General features: G+C 41.8%; 1 pseudogene; it reads left to right on the plus strand.

Annotated features, from left to right (window-relative positions):
• LOC111977005 (diacylglycerol kinase beta-like) overlaps positions 1 to 17,996 on the plus strand; it is a 159,324-nt pseudogene that overhangs the window by 59,388 nt on the left and 81,940 nt on the right.

A 17,996-nucleotide genomic window follows, 5' to 3' on the forward strand; every position in this document is an offset into this window, starting at 1 on the left:
TTAATGCTACAGCATACAATCACATTCTAGATGATTCTGTGCTTCCAATAGTTTGGGGAAGGCCCTTTCTTGTTTCAGCATGACAATGACCCCATGCACAAAGCGAGGTCCATACAGAAATGGTTTATCGAGATTGGAGTGGAAGAACTTGACGGGCCTACAGAGAGCCCTGACCTCAACCCCATCGAACACCTTTTGGGATGAATTGGAACGCCGACTGCGAGCCAGGCTTAATCGCCAAACATTAGTGCCCGACCTCACTAGTGCTCTTGTGGCTGGCAGAATGGTAGCAAGTACCCGTTCCAACGTCTAGTGGAAAGCCTTCCCAGAAGAGTAGAGGCTGTTATAGCAGCAAAGGGGGGACCAACTCCATATTAATGCCCATCATTTTGGAATGAGATGTTCGAAGAGCAGGTGTCCACATACTGTTGGTCATGTAGTGTATCTAAAAGGCTTGATTCTGCAGACATACTATACTTGAGGCATTGTTCATTCAGATAGGAGGGAAAGGCCAGTGCCAGTTGCGCACTGCAACATCACCCACATTACAATCTGAGCGGAGGCAGACAACATTTTGAAACTATTTCACTTAATTGTTTAAAATCTGGACAATTTTTTTGTCATTTTATGAGGTATGTCTTACCTTGTTCCAACCATAGGAATGTTAAGGGGATTGTTTTATAAAGACATCTTCATATGCCATTGAAACCAGTATTTATCTTATGTTCTGAACTTTCTTTGATGTCCAGCAGCCAAAGACACACTCCTAGTCCTATTAACAACCCACGCTTGTTGTTGCATCTTTAGATCTTCCCTCTTTCTACATTTCTGAAATATATTTTCATCGCTGTCATTAAAAAACACTCACATTTGCGGTGCACTTTTGACAACAGTGTTTTCCGGCTAATTGCATTTTGGGACATTATATCCTACTGCCATGTGCGCATTGCTGCACTTTTAATGTGAAGAAACAGCCTACTAGTTTATCAACATTTAAGCTAAACGTTCTTATCTGTTGCATCAGCCTACTTGGTTTTAAAATATTTGTTTTATGTACAGGGATTGTATTAATTTGGATCTATCGCGTTCCACAACTGTCCCAGAGTATGTTTGGAATATTTAATTTAATAGAATAGGTCAACTTTTGTACTATTGGGGATATTAGATTGACATAGTGGATTGGCTAGTGCTTTTTCTGTTCGTTACACATCTTTTGTTGGTAGACGAAAAGTAAATGTGGACAGTTGTTCTAACATCTTCAACATGCCCCTCAGAATTCAATAAGAAGGAAATCAAATGTGAGTGAGAGGTGCTTCGGATCACGACGTATTGCAGCCGGGAGAAGGGAATTATAATTATTATATTCAGCCCAAGGGCACAATGGCCAAAGTGGCCGTAAGGCATGCATTTTTTTAGCAGGCATTATGGCCGTCGATGCCGCCGGGAAATTCGAGTCCTGTACTTATGACTTAGGGGTTAGAAGTTGTTCTCGGTCTCATCGTCGTCGGTGATCAGGCCTACCACTGGCATGTCATCAGCAAATTTAATGATGATGTTGGAGTCGTGGGCAGCCACTATATAAGCAGAGGGAGGGATGCTGCTGTGGCGAATATATACAGGTCATATACAGTGTTTTGTGGATGTGTACATAGTGCAAGGTAGTACTGGTACTGGCATACTGTAGGTAGTACACTGATACAAAGGGTTGATAGGTAACCTGAATAGATGCATTATGTCCCACAAACTTGCCATAGGCACAGCATAGCTTGTTCGCCGTTTTTGTCTTGAATGATTAATGCATAGCATTAACTATGGCAGATATTGTCTGTAAAAAGTCCAGAGATTGGATGCTTGCGTGTGTGTGTGTGTGTGTGTGTGTGTGTGTGTGTGTGTGTGTGTGTGTGTGTGTGTGTGTGTGTGTGTGTGTGTGTGTAAGGGAATGAGGACTAGCTTCCAAAAGAGGGTGTGGCCTCACCCCTGGCTAACCCTAGCTCTAACTGCTTCCACACCCTTTACTACTGCTGCCAGACCACTATAAAGTAACCCCTATGTCTCCTTCTTACCTCTTCCTGTTCCCTCTGTCAAACAGAAGCAAGACGTTCTCAACCAAGTAAGCCACACCCACTGCTGGGGGTCTGCATGATCTGTGGTTTCTGTGTATACATGTACGCTACAGACTGCATGTAACATGTAACATACTTAACCCTATATCATCAGAGGCACCAAGGCAAAGGTCAAAGGTTAGAGGTCAGAAACCTGTGGTTTCAGTGTCTAACACTACAGAATGCATGTAGTATACAGCACATAACCCTATCCCATCAGACACCTATAGCATGATGTACTACAGTACTCATGCTCTCTGACAGAGTCAGGTGAAGTGCTTCAGTTTGCCAGCTATGTGTCTTTGTGATGCTCAACTTACCAACATGTATCAACAGTGTTTCCATAACAGAGGAATGTTGATGTGCCGTTTTTTTCTCTTTTTCATTTGTTTTTCAACCGCAAGGCTAATGGCACTGATCACTGTGTGAATGCCAGTTCAGACAACCTCATGCTGTTTCTGTAAAGGTATCTGCCCTGAGTAATCTCTGTCAATTATTTTACTCTGTCTGCTTGCTGATAAAGTGAGTCAGGATTGTTTCTGTGTACTGTCTGTATGCCTTTTACCTTTGAAGGTTTATACTAATATTACACTTTTAAAGGCTAAAACCACAGCCAGCGCACCATCCTGTCTGAAATCCATGAAATCAACTGATTTATGTTTTCTCCAAATTGGCCATTTCCAGTCTCCTCTCAACCCTAAAGCTTTTTTCAAAAAAGGCACAAAGCGATAAGTGTTATCATCATGCTCTGTCTGTGTTGTAGAGAGATGATTGAATACGACATATCTAAAACACAATACTGCAGACCATCAATAAAACTTCCAGCATACAGGCAAACAACTTTTCTAAAGGTTTCATTCCTTTTATATACTGAAACAGATTATTTCTACTGCAAAAGTATGTGGTTTACAACACTTCACAGGTGTTGCCTTCCCACATAAAGAAATGAGGGACCAGGAGGCAAAAAAGTATGGTGATAGTCTTTTACTCAATGTCACCATCGTGTACTTTTTTGCTAACCAGACTCTGTTGTTTACAATATTTATATCCAAGGTATCTGACTCTTCTTTTTCTCTCTCTCTCTATCTCTCCATCCATCCGTGTGTGAGCAGCCCATAGACTATGAGGGTTTCCAGCTCTTCATGACCACATACCTGGAGAACGACATCCCTGAGGAGCTGTGTCAGCACCTGTTCACCTCCTTCAAGAGCAAGACAGGGGGCTGCTCTCCTGAGGTGCCCCGCGCTGGAGCAGGACTGCTGGGTGAGTAGTGGCCTCCCTCAACCTGGTGGTGATTTACTCTGGCTGGGACTGGTGAGAACCTGGGTCGTGTTCAGTAGGGCAGTAGGGTTTATTTTTTATTTTTTGTGTTCTTATTGGAGAAGTTCAGGTAATACCTTCCCGTTCCAAATTATTTCTCAATGTTTTCTCCCTACTGAACATTACCCTGGTAGATATCAACAGTGTCTTTCCTGGCCCTCAAAAGTTTTGGGGATGGAGTTAGGCTAAATCGTTGGTGTACTATTGTATGCATCTCCGAAATTAGATTCCCTCGCAGGTTAATGCTTGTCTCAGGCAGAGTGTCCCTCTGCTACAGATTGTAGTCAAGGGAGTTAGTTGTAGTCTGCACTCACAAATTCCTCAAAACACTTTCCAAAAAAACACACAATGCAAACACTGCTGCTTTACTTGCCATGACAGTGGCCACAAACAACGCTATGGAGTGGTTTAGGTTCATTACTTCCACTGCACCTGGACAGCTTGTAAACTGTGTGTCCTCCTCCACCATATGGGTTTATATATGGGCTCTATCAGCCTGCCTGGCTGTCCCTCACTGATGAACAGCTGAACACTAGGGGACAGATGGGAGGAATCTTACCCCTCTCCAAATGGAAAGATGCGAGCCCACCCAACCATCTGAGATGGAGAGATGGAGCGAGAGAGAGAGGGGGGAGAGGTGGTGTTACTCCTGAGCCTCTTCATTTGATCAGATGTGGAGAAGAAGAAAAAGGACACAGCCTACACTGCCATCTGGTGTTTGATCTCTCTACTAACCTCCGTGGGTGTGCAGAAATGAGAGGATCAGATAGATAGATACACATTTACCCAGCTAGTGTCTGTCTTTCCCTGAAGACTTGTTTTCCTAATATGACTGTGTCTGTCTGTCTGTCTGTATCTCTCTGTCTCTCTCGCTCTCGCTCTCTCAATTCAATTCAAGGGGCTTTATTGGCATGGGAAACATATGTTAACATTGCCAAAGCAAGCGTTGTTTATCCATCTTCCCATCCCCTTTCTCATTATCTCTCTCACACTCTATTTTCTCTCCTCTCTCTCTCTCTCTCTCTCTCTCTCTCTCTCTCTCTCTCTCCTTTCCTCTCTTTCTCGCTCTCGCTCTCGCTCTCCCTCTGTCAGAGTCCCATCATGGTTTTATCATTCAGGACCAGAGAGCCTGGATCAATCTCCCAGTCCCCAACAAAAAGAGACAGGGAGAAATAAGTATTTCTAGTGTGTTGTTGACACTATTCTTCACTCCTATGTCTTGATATAAGGTCTATTTTGTTGTGTGTTGGGCAGGTAGGGGCCACAGTTCTCTAATAGGTTGATATTCTGCTTTCCTCTCAGGACCAAACAGACGATCTGTCTTTCTTTTATGACTTTCATGACTTCCTGTCCTGTCTTTCCTTGCCTACAGCACCAGTAGAGGGTTTTACTATACGGGCCAATAGGAACCTGCTTCATTAATGATCCTCATGACCCTAGCAATGCACTGGTTAGAAGAATGTGTTGTTGTTTGACTATAGACAAGGTCCCATAATTTGTCATCAGTCATTGAAGCACTAGTCTGCTCCTTTAGACTACTGCAACCTCTAATCTGCTTTGCCTTTTTATATTGCTTTCTCTTCGCTCTAAAATGTCACCAGATACATTTTTACTTTATTTTATTAGAGTTTTATTGAAATGTTTTGAATTTTGCCATGGCTATAAATAGAATCCACCCTCATATTGCCAGACATTTCTATATATATCTGACTCCTTCTCCTTCCCCTTTAACACAGCCTATATCACACTCCTTCTGTTTCCCCTTTAACACAGCCTATATCACACTCCTTCTCCTTCCCCTTTAAAAACCTCTTAGCGCAAAATCGACAACATCTGGTGAAGCTGGAGCACGCCAAATTCAAATTACAAAATTGTAATACTAAACATTCATGAACATACAAGTGTCCTACATCATTTAAAAGCTTAAAACTTCTTATTAATCCAATCGTGTTGTCAGATTTCAAAAAGGCTTTACGGAGAAAGCATACCATGCGATTATCTGAGGACAGTGCCCCGCATACAAAAGCATGAAAAACATTTTCCAAACCAGCAGAGGCGTCACAAAAGTCAGAAATAGCGATAAAATAAATCACTTACCTTTGAAGATCTTCCTCTGTTTGCAATCCCAAGGGTCTCAGCTACACAACAACTGGTTGCTTTGTTAGATAAAGTCCTTCTTTATATTCAAAAAAGGCAGTTTAGTTGTCGCATTTGATTCAGTAATCCACCCGTTCCACTAGTTCAACATGCATACAAAGGAATCACAAAAATTACCAATAGACTTCGTCCAAACAAGTCAAACAACGTTTCTAATCAATCCTCAGGTACTCTAATATGTAGATAAATGATAAAATTTAAGACAGAATGTAGTATGTTCAATACCGGAGATAAATAACGAGGTGCGTGCCCTCATCCACGTGCGCCATAAGACTACAGTCAGAATGAGAGACACCTTGAAAAACTACAACTACTAATTCATTTTTCAAAAAACAAACCTGAAACCCTTTCTAAAGACTGTTGACATCTAGTGGAAGCCATAGGAACTGCAATCTGGAAGCTATTTATTTGTATATCCCATAGACAAGCATTGTAATAAACAGTGATCTCAACAACAACAAAAAATTCTGGATGGATTTTCCTCGGGCTTTCACCTGCAATATCAGTTCTGTTATACTCACAGACATTATTTTAACAGTTTTAGAAACTTCAGTGTTTTCTATCCAATGCTACACTCCTTCTGTTTCCCCTTTAACACAGCCTATATCGCACTCCTTCTCCTTCCCCTTTAACACAGCCTATATCGCACTCCTTCTCCTTCCCCTTTAACACAGCCTATATCACACTCCTTCTGCTTCCCCTTTAACACAGCCTATATCGCACTCCTTCTGTTTCCCCTTTAACACAGCCTATATCACACTCCTTCTGCTTCCCTTTAACACAGCCTATATCACACTCCTTCTGGTGCATTTCTCCTCCCTTCCTCTATTTCACATCCTCTCACTTTATCTGTCTTGCTTTTCTTGCCCTGATGTGTCTGCAGAGCCACGTTCCATTGATGCAGGCATCTCTATACAGACTGAAGTGGCCTGTGCCCCCATAACAGGTACCACTGCAGGACAACAGGGAAATGTTTAGATAGCCCTACTAATACTCATGGTCCAGCTACTGTCTGTCAACAGTGTTTGACTGCTGTTATAAAGTGACTTGTGATCTGTGTTTTGGAGTAGGTGACATGATAGTAGTCTGTACCATGGCTCAGTGGAATTTCGTTTGTTGTAAACTGTTGTTTTGTGTGTGGAGTATATCTCACCTGACTTTTCTTGTTTCATCTGTACCATCCTTGTTATTGTTGTGAAAAATGAAGAAAAAAAAGTCCCGCTTTTGGTTGTTGTGAAATGCTGAAACTTTTTCTATTTGTCATTTTGAATCTCTCTTCATGACCCATGGTTGGAAAGTGAGGTATCTTTACTTTGTGTATTTTGTTGTGTGGCTTAACCCTCAATGCTAAATGTCTGCTTCTGTAAACACAACTGTTTGCAAATTAATGAGTCCACTGCCTACCTATCTTGCTTTATCTTTCCTGAAATCATCTTTCCCCCTTATCTCCCCTTCTCTGTCTTCTAGGAATGAATGGGAAGAGCATCCTGACAGCAATGGGCCGGCACACTCCAGAGCATTCCACTGTGATGGCCACATGTTCAGGTGCCGTGTCTACCTCTCCCTGCTCCTCCCGTTCCTCCTCACAGCGCTCTGGGACAGGGGGCCACACACCCAGGGGTTCCTACCACTCACCTGCCTGCACCCAAGCCAAACTCTCCACAGGTAGCAGTAGTAATGCTCTGACACCCACCCCAGCCAAGTCCCCAGCCTCCCCTCGCCTCTCCCCAGGTAAATACCTTGTTCAGGTGCTGTAGGCAATTACACTGTTTTCCTGGAAAAGTTGTGACGCATGCTGTATTAGACTATGGTATTGCCGTAAACAATGAATTCCAATGACATCAATGTTAGAGAAATGTTGTGCCTGGAACATTACTAATGCCACAGCACTAAAATACACTACATGACCAAAAGAATGTGGACACCTGCTCCTCGAATATCTCATTCCAAAATCATTAATATGGAGTTGGTACCCCCTATGCTGCTATAACAGCCTCCACTCTTCTGGGAAGACTTTCCACTTGATGTCGGAACACAACCGGGAACACAGCCGTAAAAGCACTAGTGACGTCAGGCACTGATATTGGCAGATTAGACCTGGCTCGCAGTCAGAGTTCCAATTAATCCTAAAGATGTTTGCTGGTGTTGAGGTCAGGGCTCTGTGCAGGCCAGTCAAGTTCTTTGACACCAATCTCAACAAACCATTTCTCTATTGACCTCACTTTGTGCACGGGGGCATTGTCATGCTGAAACAGGAAAGAGCTTTCTTCAAATTGTTTCAAGTTGGAAGCACAGAATCGTCTAGATTTATCTTCACTGGAACTAAGGAGCCGAGCACGAACCATGAAAAACAGCCCCAGACCATTATACCTCCTCCACCAAACTTTACAATTGACACTATGCATTCAGGCAGGTAGGGTTCTCCTGGCATCCGCCAAACCCAGATTCGTCTGTCGGACTGCCAGATGGTGAAGTGTGATTCATCACTCCAGAGAACGCGTTTCCACTGCTCCGGAGTCCAATGGCGACAAGCTTTACACCACTCAAACCAACACTTGGCATTGTGCATGGTGATCTTAGGCTTGTGTGCGGCTGCTCAGCCATGGAAACACATTTCTGTGAGCTTGTGTGGACAACTACTTTGCGGCTGAGGAGTTGTTGCACCTAAACGTTTCTACTTCACAATAACAGCGCTTACAGTTGACCGGGGCAACACTAGCAGGGCAGCAATTTGACAAACTGACTTATTGGAAAGGTGGCATCCTATGACAATTAATGTCACTGAGCTCTTCAGTAAGAACATTCTACTGCCAATGTTTGTCTATGGAGATTGCATGGCTGTGTGCTCAATTTTATACACCTGTCAGCAACGGATGTGGCTGATATAGCCGATTCCACTCATTTGAAGGGTTGTCCACATACTTTTGTACTGATTATCACTCACAGCAAGGCATTTTAGCTAGCAGTTTGATAAAGTGTGCTGGTTAATATTGTCTGAGCTGTGGCCATTGGTTTCTGTTAGCTCAATACTTTGCATGGCAATGTAGGGCATGTGTATTGGTAGCTAACTACGCTTTACCAGCTTTACACAGGCTATGATATTTATTGGATTTGATTTATGTGTCTATCACATCATATCACCATATCCATATCACCATGCCATATCACATTTCAATCTGCCATGTTGCTTAGTCATGCTCATGGTCATTGCTGTATGACATCCCCATCATCCATTGATCTCTTGTTACATTACATCCATAGAGAGGATCAGAGCGGAGAAGTTGAGGAGTCTGTCACCCCAGAAGGGCTCCCCCTTACCCTCCCCCCAGGTGGTGTTTCTGAAGGACATCGTGTGTTACCTGTCCCTGTTGGAGAGGGGCACACCAGAGGACAAGCTGGAATGTAAGTTATAGGGGTTGGTTGGAGGCAAGTTTGTAATGACTTGTGAGGGTCATGTGGAGTCAAGGTGTGTCCCTCAACCACTCAGAAAGACATCCTACCATAATTTGCGAGGATTAGTCAAATTCATTCATTTAGGTCATACACTCAAAAAAGATCCTGGGTAAATATTGAACAGAACACATGCAGGGTGATTTTGACCCAGCCAGTTAGGTTGCGTGAATAACACAACAGGTTGGGTTTTCAGTTGGGTTTTTATTCACTTTCATACTGAATTGACCCAACAGCTGGGTCTTTTTTTAATGGAATAGGTTATTTTCAGGGGGCGTGGCCTATTAGGGGCATGGCCTTCAGATCGTTTTATGGGGCCACATGTGAGAGTAAATGTAATTCCTGCTCAGGTTGTTGGTACAATGCAAATTAATATTTTTGCAATAAAATTACAACATTGGGATATGCATACGCTCTTGAGGAATTCATATGTGTAAGCCTCATTAAAGCTACAAAAGTGTCAGTGTTCAACTTTATCATGTGATAACAATACAACAGACAGATAAACCAGAATGACATTTACTCTTGCGGGTGACCAAAAATAACTATCGGAAAGCTACGCCCTAATAAACCACACCTCCAGTCTTCTGATCTGACCCACTGGGTCATATTTCAATAACCCAGCATCAACAACCCAACCTCACTCTTTTTAAAGAAAAGCACCCAACTAAGTGACGCAATGCCTGCAAACCAGCAGTTGGGTCATCCAAAAAAAAAAAACATTTTTAGATTGTACATTTAATTATTTAAGCAAATAATGTTTACAGCCATATTTCTGTGGCCAAGTACAGTTGAGCTGTCACACACACACAGGCACACACACACACTTGCCTACACACCTGCCTGCAGTGGCCTCAACACTCAGCAGTACAGTGTAAGTGAGTGAGTGACTGGTTGCTAGCAGTAAATCAGGAGTCGGGCTCCTCTGGGGATTAGCTCAGCACCTGTCCTTGTTAGCCCCTTGACATCCTAAGCCATGGTGTGTCTAATAGACTTCTTTAGCATCGGGAGCTATATCTACACACCCTGACACAGCTAATCTCAGCTAACCGATTCCGACATCTCAACAACACAAAGTACATGTCACGTTCTATTACCTCCCCCTGCTTCAACACAGGAGTGGTGTCGTGTAGCGCTCTAATATTTCCCCTGCTCTCCAGAGGGGGGTCTGACTGGGAATGTTAGCGGTGTTAACAAGAACTCATTATAGCTGAATCATGGGGTCTCTTTTCTCTCTTTCCCCCCTAGTCATGTTCCGGCTGTACGACACAGATGGCAATGGAGTCCTGGACAGTTCGGTAAGTCTGGCCCTCTCTCCTCTTTTCTCCTCTCCTCTTCTTCCCCTTTCTAGTCCAATTACATACCAACCTTCCCACTGGGCACACCACGTAATTTCAACGTGGGTAATATTTGGTTGAGACGTTGATCAATGAGATTACAACCTTTATTCACCCAGTCAAGAAGAGCCAAAAGTTAGTTGAATTTCCAATGTGTCATCACTAGGCTTTCAACCATCTAAAAGCACAACCAAATTCCAAAGAAAAAACTATGTCAGATTTTTTGTTTAGTTGTCACCCAAATGTCTATCACTGCACTTTCAACCATTTAAAATCACAGCACATTTCAAGTGGGAATACAATGTCAGATATCTCGTTTATTTATACAACAGATTAATGTGTTACTTATCAATGTGCTTCATCTAATAGCAGAACCAAATGACCTGGATTGTAGTTGAGATTACATTACAAGTACATGGTGCAAGTGATCAATGCCGTTCAAGATTCTGCAAAGATTATTATAGCAATTGTGAAGATGTCCACAGACCTGCGACAACCTACGTATGCTATTTTATACATGCACGCTTTATATGATTACATAAAAATAAATGTATAGTTACAGTAACCTCTCCATTTCAACCAAAAATCTATCAAATCAAACTGTAAATGCATTTTAAATAAAGTTGAATTTGATTTAGTCCTATTCTTTAGCTTCGATTTTTGGTTGAGATGGAGATGTGAATCCAACATATCAATTATCAATTTGAAAGATCTAGTTTATCTAAAAAACTGGAGGCCTCTTACACTTCAATTTGGGATGCAAAAATACTAGCGAAATGCATAGCACTCAGAATTAAAAAGGTTTTACCAGGTATTGTTCATCCTGATCAGACAGTTTTTTTACATGGACGATACATTAGAGATAATATACGACAACTACTAGAAATAATAGAACAACATGAAACATCTAAGAAGCCATCCCTGGTATTTATAGCGGATTTTGATCAAATAAAACTGGATTCTATTTATAAATACCTGGATTTTTTCAATTCCAATGAGTCTCTTATAAAATAGGAAAAAGTTATGTATAGCAACCCCAGGTGTAAAATAGTAAATAGCAGTTACTTCTCAGAGAGTTTTGATTTGTCAAGAGGAGTTAAACATGGGTGTCCGCTGTCACCATATCTATTCAATATGGCCATCGAAATGCTAGCTATTAAAATCAGATCAAATAACAACATTAGAGGATTAGAAATCCAAGGCTTAAAAACAAAGGTGTCCATGTATGCTGATGACTCAAGTTTTATATTAAGTCCGATAGCTAGATTCCTGCAATGTCTCATTGAAGATCTAGATAACTTTTCTGGACTCTCTGGACTAAAACCTAATTATGGTAAGTGTACAATATTACGTATTGGATCTTAAAAAAATACACATTTTACATGACTTTGCAGTTTACCTATAAAATGGGCTGACGGTGAAGTAGACGTACTTGGTATTCATATCACAAAAGACTCTCCACAATCAATTTCAATAGAAAACAAGTAAAAATGGACAAGATCCTGCAACCATGGAGAGGTAAATGCCTGTCTATTTATGAAGAAATTACACTGATTAACTCCTTAGTCATATCTCAGTTTACTCACTTACTTACGGCGCTGCCTACTTATGATAATTCGTTTTTTCAAATCATATGAGCAAAAAATATTTTACTTTATCTGGGACGGTAAACCAGACAAGATAAAACGTGCATATCTATATAATGAATATGAACTGGGTGGATTGAGATGATTAAATATAAAAACGGTAAACCTCTCTCTAACCCATCTGGACAAGAGGAATACCTATGTGAGAATGCTGTTCAYCGACTACAGCTCAGCATTTAACATCATAGTACCCTCCAAACTCATCATCAAGCTCGAGACCCTGGGTCTCGACCCCGCCCTGTGTAACTGGGTACTCTGACGGGCCGCCCCCAGGTGGTGAGGGTAGGTAACAACATTTCCACCCCGCTGATCCTCAACACAGGGGCCCCACAAGGGTGCATTCTGAGCCCTCTCCTGTACTCCCTGTTCACCCACGACTGTGTGGCCATGCACACCTCCAACTCAATCATCAAGTTTGCGAACGACACTACAGTGGTAGGCTTGATTACCAACAACGACGAGACGGCCTACAGGGAGGAGGTGAGGGCCCTCGGAGTGTGGTGTCAGGAAAATAACCTCACACTCAACGTCAACAAAACAAAGGAGATGATTGTGGACTTCAGGAAACAGCAGAGGGAGCACCCCTATCCACATCGACGGGACAGTAGTGGAGAGGGTAGTAAGTTTTAAGTTCCTCGGTGTACACTCACGGACAAACTGAATTGGTCCCCACACAGACAGCGTTGTGAAGAAGGCGCAGCAGCGCCTCTTCAACCTCAGGAGGCTGTAGAAATTCGGCTTGTCACCAAAGGCACTCACAAACTTCTACAGATGCACAATCGAGAGCATCCTGTCGGGCTGTATCCCCGCCTGGTACGTCAACTGCTCCGCCACAACCGTAAGGCTCTCCAGAGGGTAGTGAGGTCTGCACAACGCATCACTGGGGGCAAACTACCTGCCCTCCAGGACACCTACACCACCGATGTCACAGAAAGGCCATAAAGATCATCAAGGACAACAACCACCCAAGCCACTGCCTGTTCACGCCCGGCTATCATCCAGAAGGCGAGGTCAGTACAGGTGCATCAAAGCAGGGACCGAGAGACTGAAAAACAGCTTCTATCTCAAGGCCATCAGACTGTTAAACAGCCACCACTAACATCGAGTGGCTGCTGCCAACATACTGACTCAACTCCAGCTCACTTTAATAATGGAAATTGATGGAAATTGATGAAAAATGTATCACTAGCCACTTTAAACAATGGCACTTAATATAATGTATATGTATATACTGTACTCTATATCATCTACTGCATCTTGCCATCTTTATGTAATACATGTATCACTAGCCACTTTAAACTATGCACTTTTATGTTTACATACCCTACATTACTCATCTCATATGTATATACTGCACTCGATACCATCTACTGCATCTTGCCTATGCCGTTCTGTACCATCACTCATTCATATATCTTTATGTACATATTCTTTATCCCTTTACACTTGTGTGTATAAGGTAGTAGTTGTGGAATTGTTAGGTTAGATTACTCGTTGGTTATTACTGCATTGTCGGAACTAGAAGCACAAGCATTTCGCTACACTCGCATTAACATCTGCTAACCATGTCTATGTGACAAATAACATTTGATTTGATTTGATTTAAAAGTTTCATTTATAGAAAAGTTTTAATTGAACCATAAATGGATCTCAAGTAGATTATTGAGAAAAGCTCATCCATTGTTTAAAAATGGCTTTTTGCCTTTGTGCAGATTCCCATGTCTCATTTTCGATTAATTGAAAATGAAACCTTTTTCGAAGTATCTCTCTTTTTCAAACCAGCATTGCAGAGCTGGTTGCAATTTCAATTTCATCTCCCTGAAAAATAGAACAAATGTTACAACAAATACTATGTCTGAACTCAAATGTGCTGGTTGATAAAATACCTGTATTTATGGAAAAGATGTTTGAAAAGGGAATAACAAACAAAAATATATATATTGTACATTGGAATGGTAGAGTTATGTCATTCATGAAGTTATCTTAGTTGTTGGAAAGGTCTGCTCAATCCAAGAATACAACCAATTGATTACAGCATTACCTCAAACATGGAGGAGGCAGGTGGCAGCGGGAGGAATAAAAATAGCATAAATAGGAAAGTATACCAGTTTCATTTGAGGACCAGGATGTTGACAGCTGTACCATACGGATTACAAAATACTTGGGAAGAGATTTTTGATGTACCGATTCTATGGTATGAGTTGATATATAAAACGATGCAAGATTCAAGAATTCATGCTTTTCAGCTTAAATTATAATTCTTTAATTCGCAATCTGTGGATTCCATTCGATTAGATAGATTCAAATTGTATGTTAAACATCACAGCATAGTTGAAAGATATATGATGCATAGAAATCCGTAGATGTTGGCCAGCAGAGATAGGTGGGATGGGCTGAGGGAAGCTGAGGGTTGGGATGTGGAATTAGTTTATTTTATTCTGAATTATTTTTTGAGGGGAGGGGGGGATTGTGGGGACGACGACTGTGGGGGGTGGGTCTCGGATGGTTGAGGGGCAGCTCTCTGGGAACTGTGGGGGGGGGGGGATCTTGGAAGGCTGGTGGCCTGGCAGTTGGGAGCTTGGGCCAGTGGCTGATAGTTCGCTGAGATCTGTCGACATGCCCTTGAGCAGGGCGTTGACCCTGGTTGCATCTGTGGGTCGCCCTGGATGTTAGTCTGTTAGATGACTGAATGTAATGTAAATGCTGAGTGGCTTAACTGCAAGTACATCGTATGTTTTAATATTCAATAAAAAACATTTTACAAAAATGTAAAACAAACACAGATGGAACTATCCAAGCGGAATATACATCTTCTTCAAATGTTGATATTTTGTTGCTTTGACAACCAAACACAATGAAATATTACTAAATATCATTACATTTGAAATCAACCAGAGCTTGAAACCCTAGGCCTTTGTCAAGTTCCTGACCTTATTTCCTTTGTTTAGTCTTTGTTTAGTTGGTCAGGACGTGAGCTGGGTGGGTATATTCCATGTTATGTGTTTTCATTGGTTTAGGGTTGTCTAACTAGCCTGATATGGTTCTCAATCAGAGGCAGGTGTTTTACGTTGTCTCTGTTTGGGAACCATATTAAGGTAGGCTGTTCTCACTGTTTATTTGTGGGTGATTGTTGCCGTGTCTGTGTTTGTTCGCCACACGGTACTGTTTTCGTTCGTTTGTTCACGTCGTTTATTGTTTTGTATTTTGTCAAGTGTTTTTTTCGTCTTCGTTTAAATAATTAAATAATGTATTCAAACCACACTGCGCTTTGGTCCGATCCTTGCTCCTCCTCAGACGAGGAGGATTACGATGAGCGTTACAGCCTTTCAAGAAAATAGTCACACATCTTGACTTTAACATTTTGTTCTGTAACAGCCTGAATAAAAAATTTATTACATTTAGATTTTGTCTCACTGGCCTACACACAATGTCCCATAATGTCAAAGTGGAATTATGTTTGAGGAAGTTTTACAAATTAATACAAAATTCAAAGCTGAAATATCTTCAGTCAATAAGTATTATAACCCTTTGTTAGGGCAAGCCTAAATAAGTTCAGGATAAAAATTATTATTGCTTAACAAGTCACATAAGTTGCATGGACTCACTCTGTGTGCAATAATAGTATTTCATATTATTTTTGAATGACCTCATCTCTGTACCCCATATATACAATTACCTGTAAGGTCCCTCAGCTGAGCAGTGAATTTCAAACACAGATTCAACCACAAAGACCAGGGAGGTGTTCCAGTGCCTTGCAAAGAAGGGCATCTATTAGTAGAAGGGTACAAATCTGACATTGAAGTTATTAAATACACTTTGTATGGTGTATCAATACACCGAGTCACAACAAAGATACAGGCGTCCTTCCTAACTCAGTTGCCAGAGAGAAAGGAAACCGCTCAGGGATTTCACCAATGTCTGTGATAGGAGAAAACTGAGGATGTATCAACAACATTGTTGTTACTCCACAATACTAACCTAAATGATGGAGTGAAAAGAAGGACGCCTGTACAGAATACAAATATTCCAAAACATGCATCCTGTTAGTAAAACTGCAAAATATGAAGGTATGAATACTTTCTGAAAAAGTTTGGACACACCTACTCATTCAAGGGTTTTTCTTTATTTTTACTATTTTATACATTGTAGAATAATAGTGAAGACCTCAAAACTACGAAATAACACACATGGAATCATGTAGTAACCAAAAAAGTGTTAAACAAATCAAAATATATTTTATATTTGAGATTCTTCAAAGTAGCCACTCTTTGGCTTATGTGTGGATGAGGTCATTTATTATCAAGAAGACTGCCACAGTGTTGTTGTTGTTGTGGTCTAATGTTTTGCACTCTTCCTGTGTCTGTAGGAACTGGACCGCATCATCAATCAGATGGTCCACGTGGCAGAGTACCTGGAATGGGACTCTACAGAGCTGCGACCAGTAAGAATGCACACAGCCTTATGTGTCTTGTTTTCCCTGATCGCAACATGTTGGAGCGTTGGAGTAGGTTGACCTGAACAGGCTAGCTTAACTACAGTGACAAGGAAATAATGGAACGTTACAGTATTACAATTTGGCAAGACTTTACGGGACTTTCCTCCCCCTCTCCCTGTGTTCTAGATCCTGAAGGAGATGATGGAAGAGATAGACTATGACCGAGATGGAACAGTTACTCTGGAGGAGTGGATCAGAGGAGGCCTCACCACCATCCCTCTGCTGGTCCTGCTGGGTATGGAGACGGTAAGACACTTTGTGTGTGTGTGTGTGTGTGTGTGTGTGTGTGTGTGTGTGTGTGTGTGTGTGTGTGTGTGTGTGTGTGTGTGTGTGTGTGTGTGTGTGTGTGTGTGTGTGTGTGTGTGTGTGTGTGTGTGTGTGTGTGTGTGTGTGTAATATGATAATGGATGCCATTTAGCAGATGCTTTTATCTAAAGCAACTTGCAGTACAGTGAGTGCATACATGAGTGCATACATTTTAGTAAGTGTATGATCCCTGTGGGGAGAGAGAGAAAGTGTTTGTGTGTGTCTCTGTGAGTGCGTTTGGGGCGGCAGTTCCAAAAAATCAATTCAGAAAGATATTTTTGTGGTGATGGATTACTTTTTTTTTTGTAAGTATTATCCCTCTTTTAAGCACTCTGGTCTATCATGCCATTCTCTCCACTGATCTCTCGCTCTCTCTTGCTCTCTCTCTTTCTCTCTGTGTGTAGAATGTGCAGGAGGATGGGCAGCATGTGTGGAAACTAAAGCACTTCAACAAGCCAGCCTACTGTAATTACTGCCACACCATGCTGCTGGGAGTCCGCAAGCAGGGCCTCTGCTGCTCTAGTGAGTCTGTGTGTGGCCCTCAGTTCCACTCTCTCTCTACTTCAGTCCCTATTTCTGTCCCTCGTTGGCATTCACTACTCTACTCTCTCTGTTCTGTCGCTTCCTGGGTGCCTTTCAGTTCCTCTCTCTGTCTTTCAACCAGATGCTTGTCTCTATTTCTCTCTGACTCTGTTATCCCATCCTCCATTCTGTGAATAACAAACATGATTGCGTGACTAATTAATTATCTATTATCAAGGCAAATTTTATGTTATCGCTGGGTCATTTTATTACATGTTTCAATGAAAGGGTTGGTCTTACTGCTCAGTGTTCATCCACTGGTTAACTGTCTCTCTGTGTACCTCTGTGTTTCAGTATGCAAGTACACAGTCCATGAACGCTGTGTGTCCAAAGACATCGCTGCCTGCATCAGCACCTACGCCAAGTCCCGCAGACACACTAATGTGAGTACTATACAGACAACTAAACACACACACAAACACACAGACACACACTCATTAATGATATTGTCATGTGTGTCATTGCAGTATCTATTATGTGCCTATGTTTTAGAAAAATTGTGACAAATATTGAGAAATGTAGGTCTACCCTTTACTAAACGACTCACAAATATCTTGCGTGCATTACTCATGCTAGTGTAATCCTCTCAATCAGTGAGCTT

Source organism: Salvelinus sp. IW2-2015, linkage group LG2 (genome assembly GCF_002910315.2).
Source record: "Salvelinus sp. IW2-2015 linkage group LG2, ASM291031v2, whole genome shotgun sequence".
NCBI lineage: Eukaryota > Metazoa > Chordata > Actinopteri > Salmoniformes > Salmonidae > Salvelinus > Salvelinus sp. IW2-2015.